We start from the raw sequence: 9,479 nt of genomic DNA, 5'->3' as shown, positions 1-9,479 counted from the left end.
GGGGAGGAGGTTAACGGCTACTTTTGGTCGAATTACTTTAACCTCCTTCTGCAACAGTCTCCTTTCTAACGGACAAACGGTATGAAGGCATTCGAATAGGAAAATTGTATAATACAAGGTTACCGGCGAGCATAAAATATTTTTTAAGTGGTTTTCGAGGGTGCCGAGTTTAAATCGTTTTTCACGAAATTTAATTGGCTGGCAGATTACCATTTGAAATTCGACTGCGAATGGTACAGTTTCTTAGTGTTAATAGAAAAAAAATATACGATATCTTAAATTTTTTAAGATATATTTTCAATCGGTATCTACGTCACCAAAGAAACTGTACCATTTCGTACCATCAGAGTATCGCGATAAACATGACAATGGTAGGCTAAAATCAAGATCAGGACCTTGGGCTAAAATAACCAGTGGCGTGCCGTCATTGGAAGTGATGGAAGCGCTGCTTCCACCTTCCAATGACCTTCCCTTGTATTTCATTCCATCTTATTATTGAGCCTTCCGCTTGTGCCATTTGTGACATGAAGCTGATATACTGAAACAAATACACTCCCCGACCTTGGCAAGAACGGCCGAAAAATTAGAAATCTATAAAAGCAAGCTTAAAGGGAATTGCATCAACGCAAGAGATGCCGAGGGACTTCCTTCCGCATGGAAGTTTGCAGTTATAAACTTCAAATAAGAGCAGTAGCTTTATTAATATGTATAGTTAAATGAAAAACTCTGTACAGCTTATTAAGCAGTGTTAATATTTAGTGTTATTAATTTGTTTATTAAGGCAGAGGTATTAATACTTTGTATACACTATTTGTTTGTTATATATTAATATTTTATTTTTAATTTTAGCAACATTTTTATTAATTTGTTGATATTTAGAAACGTTATTGTGCTGTTAGTTACTTATTGGTTAGCCGTTATATTTTTTGTATTTTGAACTTGTTGTTCTATTTTTTGTAATGTTCTAATTTTACCTGATGATGATCCATTGATTGGATTGAAAACGTTTGTGTTAAGAATAAATATCTCTCAGCGAGTGATCAGGTGCTTGTTTAGTTTTTTGTATTATTTTCTGCTGAGCACGCTGTATGTTGTTTATATTAATAACTAATTAATACAGTAGAGCGTCGATAAGTGGAACGTCGGTAAGTGGAATGGCCGGAAAGTGGAACGATTTTCAGTCGGAATGTGTCGTGCTGAATCGAATGTTTTTGATACTAAATTTACTTCTAAAGTATAATTTTCATGTTTTTTATATTCTTTAATATATTTATTTTGTTTGTACAAAATGCAGAAATAATTTTTAACGATACGATAGCCTCGATGATTATTATAAAAATTTTCGTTAGGCTTAAAATCGACGAAAATTCAACACGAAGCGACACGCAACGGAGAAAAATTCAACAGGAAGCGATACGCAACGGAGAAAAATTTGAACATCGGACAGGTTAATGTATTTTTTCGTACAAAGTCGGAAACTGGAACAAATCATTAACTGGAAGGACCCCAGTCCCCAATTGGTTCCATTTTTCGACGCTCTACTGTAGTTATTTTTCCAATTCTTTGTAATTTTCGAAAACGATAAGAGAAATAAATGCAGTAATTAACTTTTTATTTATTTATTTCATATTTGCAGACTAAAAAAATTACAAGTCACAAGAAGGCGTCAATTAACTACTACGGCCGGCAGAAAAAAACGTAAAATTTATTCTGGCCCATGTTATAAAAACGGTTGCTCACCCTAGACTAGATTTATAACAACCCAACCGATAGGAATTTACTGGCATGTTTTTATGATAGTTCTGTATAGTTGACAGGAGTTTAAAAAAAATCCATTAAAATATTTGATATATTTATTCTGCGTTTATTCCGCTCTCCCATCTTATATTACTTACGGATTTCAATGTTAAACCGGTGATATTACGATTTAGTATGTCCCATCTGTAAGGGGATGCAGAAAAAACGTGTACAATTCTAGTACAGTGTTAAAAAATTAACTGTTACTTTGGCAGTATCATTTACAACCAAATTTAATGAATGAGACATACAATGGTACAAAAAAAAGCTCTAGAATTTATTTTCCTTAAATTTACGATTTATATATCCGTTGTCATAAAAATTTGTCTTTCCAATGTTTTCCAAGACTACAGATATTGAAGTACAAAGTAACTGGTTTCGACTTATTTCTACTAAGAAATAGTTAAATAATTAAGAGATTAGGGAATTGGGGACATAAATAAAACCCTGCCGAAAGAGCCAGAATTTTACTTAAACAAAAGCTTAACCGAACCAATTACTAGCTCGGTACAGTAGGGAACTGATTTCCGTGTACACCTGGTACTAAAACGAATTACAGTAGTTAGAAAACAAATGACTATTAAGTTTAACATATTTACATCTATGGTGAGAAACGTTTAAAATTTACAACAGCCCTGTCGCGTCCTTTGAGATATACTAGTGAGCAACAAAAGAGGCATTTCACATTGACCGGTATCGGCACCCTCGGGATTTGGCAACCTGCGTGCATGCACGCGCCGCACACCTATTAGGTGTGTGGTTCCATTCATTAGCCACTCGTAGGGAGCTATTTCACTAAGTGGATTGTTTTAAAATTTAAAAAGTAAAGAATATTTTGTTATTTTTATGTACGTTTCTTCACAAAGTTATATTTAATTATAAGTTTCTTTAAAAGTATATTCATACAATTGAAGAATTTTTTGTACTAGGTATGTATATTCATCACACATTTTGTTTTACCAAGTAAGTTTTTTTTTATAATTTTAATTTTAGCCCTTATATCGTGGCTAGTGATTAAAAAAATTATTTCAAAAGTTTTGGCTCAAGACCATATAATGAAAAAGAAAACATTATTAAAAGAGAAAGACCAATGCCTAAATTAAATATAAATACGTCAACAAAAAAATTTCGACATTTTGACGATAAAATTTATGACGAATGACGATTCTTTCGTAGAAGTGAAGCAATTTTCTTTTATTTTTATTTTTCTTCAATGTGTTCGTGTTTAATGTTATTTTTATTATTATTATTTTTTATTATTTTTATTATTATTTTTTAAATAATAATATTGATCTTTATTTGGCGTAAAAGGCTTTCGCCTGTTACAAGGGCGTTTTATTTAAACGCATATTTACACTCATATAATAACATCTCAACAATATTGATATTTTCTATTTACTGATCTATAGAATTTCATTAATATTTTGTCACAATTATCATTTAGTAGATTGTTTAACGTAGTTATATAACATATAAATCATGTTAGTATTAGCACTATCAAACATCTCATACATTTCCTTCTCGCTAGTACAGTTAGCCAATGGCCCAATTTGGAGCCTTTGTAGTTTATCCTTTTCGTTACAGCATTCGCATATAATATGAAGTTTAGATAAATTTTTGGTACAATTTGGACATTTAGATTGGGTGTAGTCTATATATTTGTCATTTATAATTATTCCATATTTATTTAGCCTAATCTGTATAAAAAACTTTTTGATGTTAAAGGCTAGGTTTGTCAATATATAGTTGTTATTCATTGGGTAATTTAAAATTGTTGTATACCAGCTTGTGTTTTCTCGTTTTCGTATATCTTCAATGGTCTGAACAATGAAGTGCTCCATAGCTCTGTATATTATTTCTTTACTATATTGCTCCATATTATATGTACGATCCAAAAACAGTTTAATAGAGAAACCATATTTATTTACTATCTTCGATAGCTGCATTATCCAGCTTCGTCTTAAATCCGTTTCCCTTGATTTGTGGTATAGTAAAAACAGTAATTTTGTTGTTGTCTTCTGCCTTAATAATTTTTTGTAAAATCATTAAATATCTTTTTATTAGTATAGTATTTAATCTGAATCTATTTGTTTCTAATCTTAAGGCGCTGCCCGGAATATTAAATTCTAGCTGGAATGTCTAAATTGAAGCAATTTGCAATCAAAATGGAATAGAATTTAACATTGGTAGACAATATAAAATAAATATTGAAAATTATAACAAGATAATTACGATTAATAGATATATCTAAATTAATAGATGTTATATGTTTTTTCTCAAAGCAAGACTTGGCATTTAGAGGGCATAAGGAATTTATTGATTCTAATAAGAAAGTTCAATATAATTACCTCTGTTATTTATTAAGTACGTCAGATAATCTATTAAAAATACATTTAAAGAAGTATACGGTTTTTACTGGCTTATCGAACAAACGAATACGAACGGGCCCTGACGCGCAATTAATTGATTGCCCCTGTAAGTCGGCTTCTTACAGAAACACAGCTTCCCTATCATCAAATGTCACCGCACCCCACTGAAAATAACCAAACTCTATATGGTTTTCGTTTTAATGTTTGTTATATTACAAGGTATATATATTGTTTGATTTATATAACTACAAAGATTATTTTATGTAAGGGTTCTTTATTCGTCTACTGTACACAATTTAAAAAACTTAAAATGTGTTAAATTGGTCACTCAGTGTGATAAACCTTTGTAAATATAAATTAAATACTATAATATAATATAATAGAAGGATTAGAAGTACGAAATAATCTAATAATCTTAACCTTTTTTTTCCTTTTTTTTTGCCCGGGCAACGCCAGGCTCATCTGCTAGTAGAAATATAAATATTAACGACATTTATGAGTAAATAATGTTCAAACCCGAATTAAAATAGTATTTATAAGCAGTTCTTTAAAAAGACAAAAGCAATATCTGAATTAAAAACGAGAAAATTCCTTATTTTAAAAGAATTTCAAATGTTTACAGCTGACTCTGCCTATGCTCCAGCCAAACTTACGACTAATCGCGATCGAAGTGGCAGATATATTTATTATGCCAATATAGTAGCATTACTGCTATTGGCAGCGTAATGGCCAGTATATCTATAGATTGATATAATTTTAACGTTAGTAGAGTAAAATATACTTAAATAAAAATAAATAATAATTATTATTAATTCCTATTTTGTATCAATATAGAGCAAATTAAATCTAGGTCTAGAAAGGAATCGAAAGCAAAAAAGGCTGAGAATACTCAGAAATGATCTCTCAGAAATACACAGTCTGATACAGAGTAGGTGTTCGGAGCTCTTTGTAGAAAGAACTATTGCGAAAATCGCAACTAAAATGTTTCAAATTTTAGTTCAGTGCAGTTCATTTTTTGGAAAAAAATTTACTTCAAAATTCACCCATCTGGGCGAAATTTGGCACTCTTAACGTGTATATTATATACGGTTTATAACGAGTTTCGGGTATGTTAATATATATTGTACTATTTACATCATCAAATTGGTAATTATTGGAAATATAATTGTACCGTTGTCTATTGCATATAAAGATCGATAATTTTAAAAGTTAAAATTGATCAAGAATACTACCGACAACAATAGACGTATTGAAAATTTCAGTATCAATCCAATGGAATGCAGCCGGAAGTTACGCAACTACTGGCGTTTTCGAGGGCAACGAGAAAGACAGGCCTGGACATCGAGAAATCACGTAACCAACTTAGTTCTTCCAGTCTGTCTATCTATCTAGCAGTATAATGTAATGTTACAGTAAATATTCTAGAAAAATTACTTATACAAGAATATCTTATTCTGTTTACATTACGAACATACTTTGCGTTTCGCTTAATTATACTGCTACGTATACTGTCTCTAATACGATAATAAGTACTGATATTGGGGGTATCAATATTAAAAAACTTCTTTTTTGTGATACGTAGGTAAACACAACCTGCACTTAAATACTTTAATATTTTTGTCACTGCTCTTGTCCTTTATATGCTTGCTTGCCTTAATAAGCCTGTTTAAACTTTGTCTTTGACTATATTTTAAACCATGCTACTACATTCCATTTTATTTAACGTACAACGCGTTCCTGGACGTTGACAATATGATAAGCAATGATAAATGCACCCGTTTTAATCTTCGGATCGGGTGAAATGGCTGACTTTGTATATGCGTCACGGTGAGGAAAAAAAATTGACATTAATGCTCGTTCAGAGCATGTTGCCAACTGCATGGGAAATTTCCATATTCGTGGGAATTTAGGAAATGAATAGGAAAAAGGGAAAATAAGTGTTGATGCAAAAAATTTGTATCTGTTTTAATCAGGATGCAGAATTATTTTACGATCAGAAGAAGTCTTTTCTGAACTTCGTCTGCATCGTGTTATTTCTTTGCTTACACTTTTCACCTAACGGAGGATCCGCGAACTACAGTTTCATTTCACGGTTCAACAATAATTGTTAGACAATAAACTACTCGATAGTCTCCTGTGGTAGACTTTGAATTTAAGCCTGAAAATAGAAGTCTAGTTGTTACTCTACGTACTGATTAATTGTATTTATTCTTACTACTATATCTGAATGAGATAAAAAGGTAAGATCTGATTTACCTAGATATTTAGGGATCGTACACAAACCACGTGGCCTATTTTAGGTAAGGGAGGGGTTCAAACGTGGACCAGGATGGACCACGTGGTTTCTTTTACAAATTCACTATCTACAATGGCTTAATATAACATTTTAAATGCTGTGGTAATATATTATGTTTTCTAAAAGAGGTATTCATGCAGTGTTCACAGTACAGGAGGGTCACTTGTCATATCTCGAGTGGGATAGGATTTATTGAAGATTTTACTCATTATTACTTTCTCGGCTGTTACGTATGGCGCTCGGTCAAAAAATGACCCCCAAGGTTTGTACATTTTTAGACTTAGGACACCTTGAAACGTCGAGAAATGCAAAAAAAACTTCGGGGATTTTTTTCTGTATGTATGGATGTTTGTGTGTTTGTCTGTGGGGCACGATAAACCCTCTTTCAAGTTTAATAATTTTTTTGCTTTTTGTCGAAAATTTCTGAAATTTTGCAGTGGATTTGTTTATTAGGGGATTGGTGCTATTAAATTTTGGTGATTAAAAGTCGAGGATGTGGGGAGATAATGGGGGTCGTGTGTATCTCCAGTAGGGTCGGACTTGATGATTTTAATCGTTATTAGCATTTAAAATTTTTTATAAAACTCATCCCTACCCTAAAAATTAAGGTTTTTGCCATTTTATAATAGTAAAAAATATAAAAAGTTGTTTTAATAAAATATGATAACAGATGGCACCACCGAAATTTTAAATGTTGCCGTGATAGTTGAGCAACTCATTGCTAGTTTATTTCAGTCGGGTTTTATATATTTATTCTAAATAAAGCATATTAGTTTAATTTAAATATCTTTATTCGAAGTCTAAAACTTTGGCAGCATAAACATCTTTAAAGCTTTAAATATAATTTGTATGGCACGCGGGCTCAAAATGGTTCGCCACCCCTGGTCTAGACGCTTGTCTTTACTCTTCTCAATTCTTCAGTCTATTTTCTCATAAAAAGTATTCCATCATTCTTGACGGTGGAATTTCTAGTTATCTATATAAGATGAAAATGCCGAGTTTAATGAAGCAATATCCGGAAATCCTTGAACTTGTTTTCTAAATTACAGTTATAAGTAGTCAACAATGCATTTAGTCTGTTGCTTATTTCTGAAAGAACGTCATCAGAACGTAAAAATAGTCAATTATTTTCTTGACAATTGTCACTGTTTGGACTATAAAATCTATTAAAGTTTATTCTCACGGTCTACGATTGGCTAAAATTTTGTCTTGCTGGTAATGACTTATCACGTGCCATCACTTTCTGTTCTGTTCTTCAGGTTTCCGACGTTAAGTATTTACAGTACTTAAGTTTACGCTTCAGATTCAGTTAGATTTACGTTTAGTTAATGAAATTCATAATGTAAGTAAACTCTTTTTGTAAATAATTATCAAAAATATATATAATAATCTACATACCACGCGTTTTTCTATTTATTTATTTATTTATTTATTTTTGTTGATAGACGTCACTAAAAGACGTAGTGGTACATATAGAATATATTCCAGCGAAATAAGTATATTTTTCCCTTTTGTATTGTGAAGCAACCTAACATACCAAATGCTGAAGATTCGGCATTATCTTTAAGTCTCATAATTAAATAAAGTTATAATTAAACATAAAATAATACAGTCTTGCGTGATTATGACGTGCAGATTAAAAATAACGATTCAAAAATTATTTTAATAATTAAATAAGATGCTGTGTTATAAACACACACTAGCATCATTTCGACGCCATATTTGTAATTAGAAACTGTTATATACAAACATTCACTGACACTAATATCTTTGTTTATCTGTTTTAAGACAATGTATATTTTATACTACTCAGACACCTTATACCTCTGAGAAATTATTAATTTAATTATGCAAACGTTTTCCACCTGTTCCACAGGTCATCTTCAAGCAATTTCTTACTTCTGGAATGTTATCTCGTGCAGGTTCGAATATATATGAGCACGATATTTCAAAATTTAAAAAAAAAAAAAAACCGTTGGAACATTCCATGTAAAATATAAAATATAAACAATAATAAAAACATTAATAAAATTGATTCAATAAACATATTGATCCGCTAAATAATAATTTAAGGGACGTAAACTAACATAATATATATTTATATTTTTATAGGGGATGAGGAAACGTTTGCATAATTAAATTAATAATTTCTCAGAGGTATAAGGTGTCTGAGTAGTATTGTTTTAAAACTCTGAGCATTTTATTCGAGTAATGTATATTTTATTTAAAATAGTCGTTAAAAATCGCAGTAAAAATCGAAAACGAAATATCAATTAGCCTATGTAATTAGATAAGCATAGATGTGTGCTTGGTCCGAAGAACTTTTTTCAAACACGCCGAAATGATGGCAGCTATACCGAAAATATATCGTACATTTCGAGTTACAAAATTAAATTTTTGAATCGTTGCTAAATATACACATCATCAGTCATTGATCGTGATCAGTCCTATTATATACATTTACTATATTCCTTAAATAGAGGTAAAAAATATATAACATTATTCGTCCTAAAAATTACACTCGGACCAAAATTAATGTATTCATTCTGAAATAAATAAATTAATTTTATATAAAATAATATCAGAATTTTATTTATACATAAATAAAAGTTTATAAATAGAATTAACGTGTTACAAAAATGTATTGCTTTACCCGTTTTTAAATATTCTTTAAGTATTTTAATATTCTATGTTTATAAACGCAAATTCCTTAGTTAAATACTTCCGTAGACTAGTCTAAATGATAGGGAAGAAAATCCCTATTAGTTTCCATTATTTTAAAGCTTTTAACATTTCTCAAGGGAATAATGAAATTGTTTTCGTGTTGAATGACCGCAGGCACAGTAATTACCTATTCTGTGTCACAGCTGTTACAATAGTTTCGTAGAAACGTTCCGAAAGCGAATATTAGGAAAAATTAAGGTGAAAACATATTTTTCCGAATATAATTTACTAGTATTTTACTGAAAACTATGTAATAGTAAAATATGATGATGATTTGTAATGTGGCGTGATTG

Source organism: Centruroides vittatus, unplaced genomic scaffold (genome assembly GCF_030686945.1).
Source record: "Centruroides vittatus isolate TY-2023 unplaced genomic scaffold, ASM3068694v2 scaffold_386, whole genome shotgun sequence".
NCBI classification, from domain to species: Eukaryota; Metazoa; Arthropoda; class Arachnida; order Scorpiones; family Buthidae; genus Centruroides; species Centruroides vittatus.
This window is presented reverse-complemented; position numbering follows the sequence as displayed.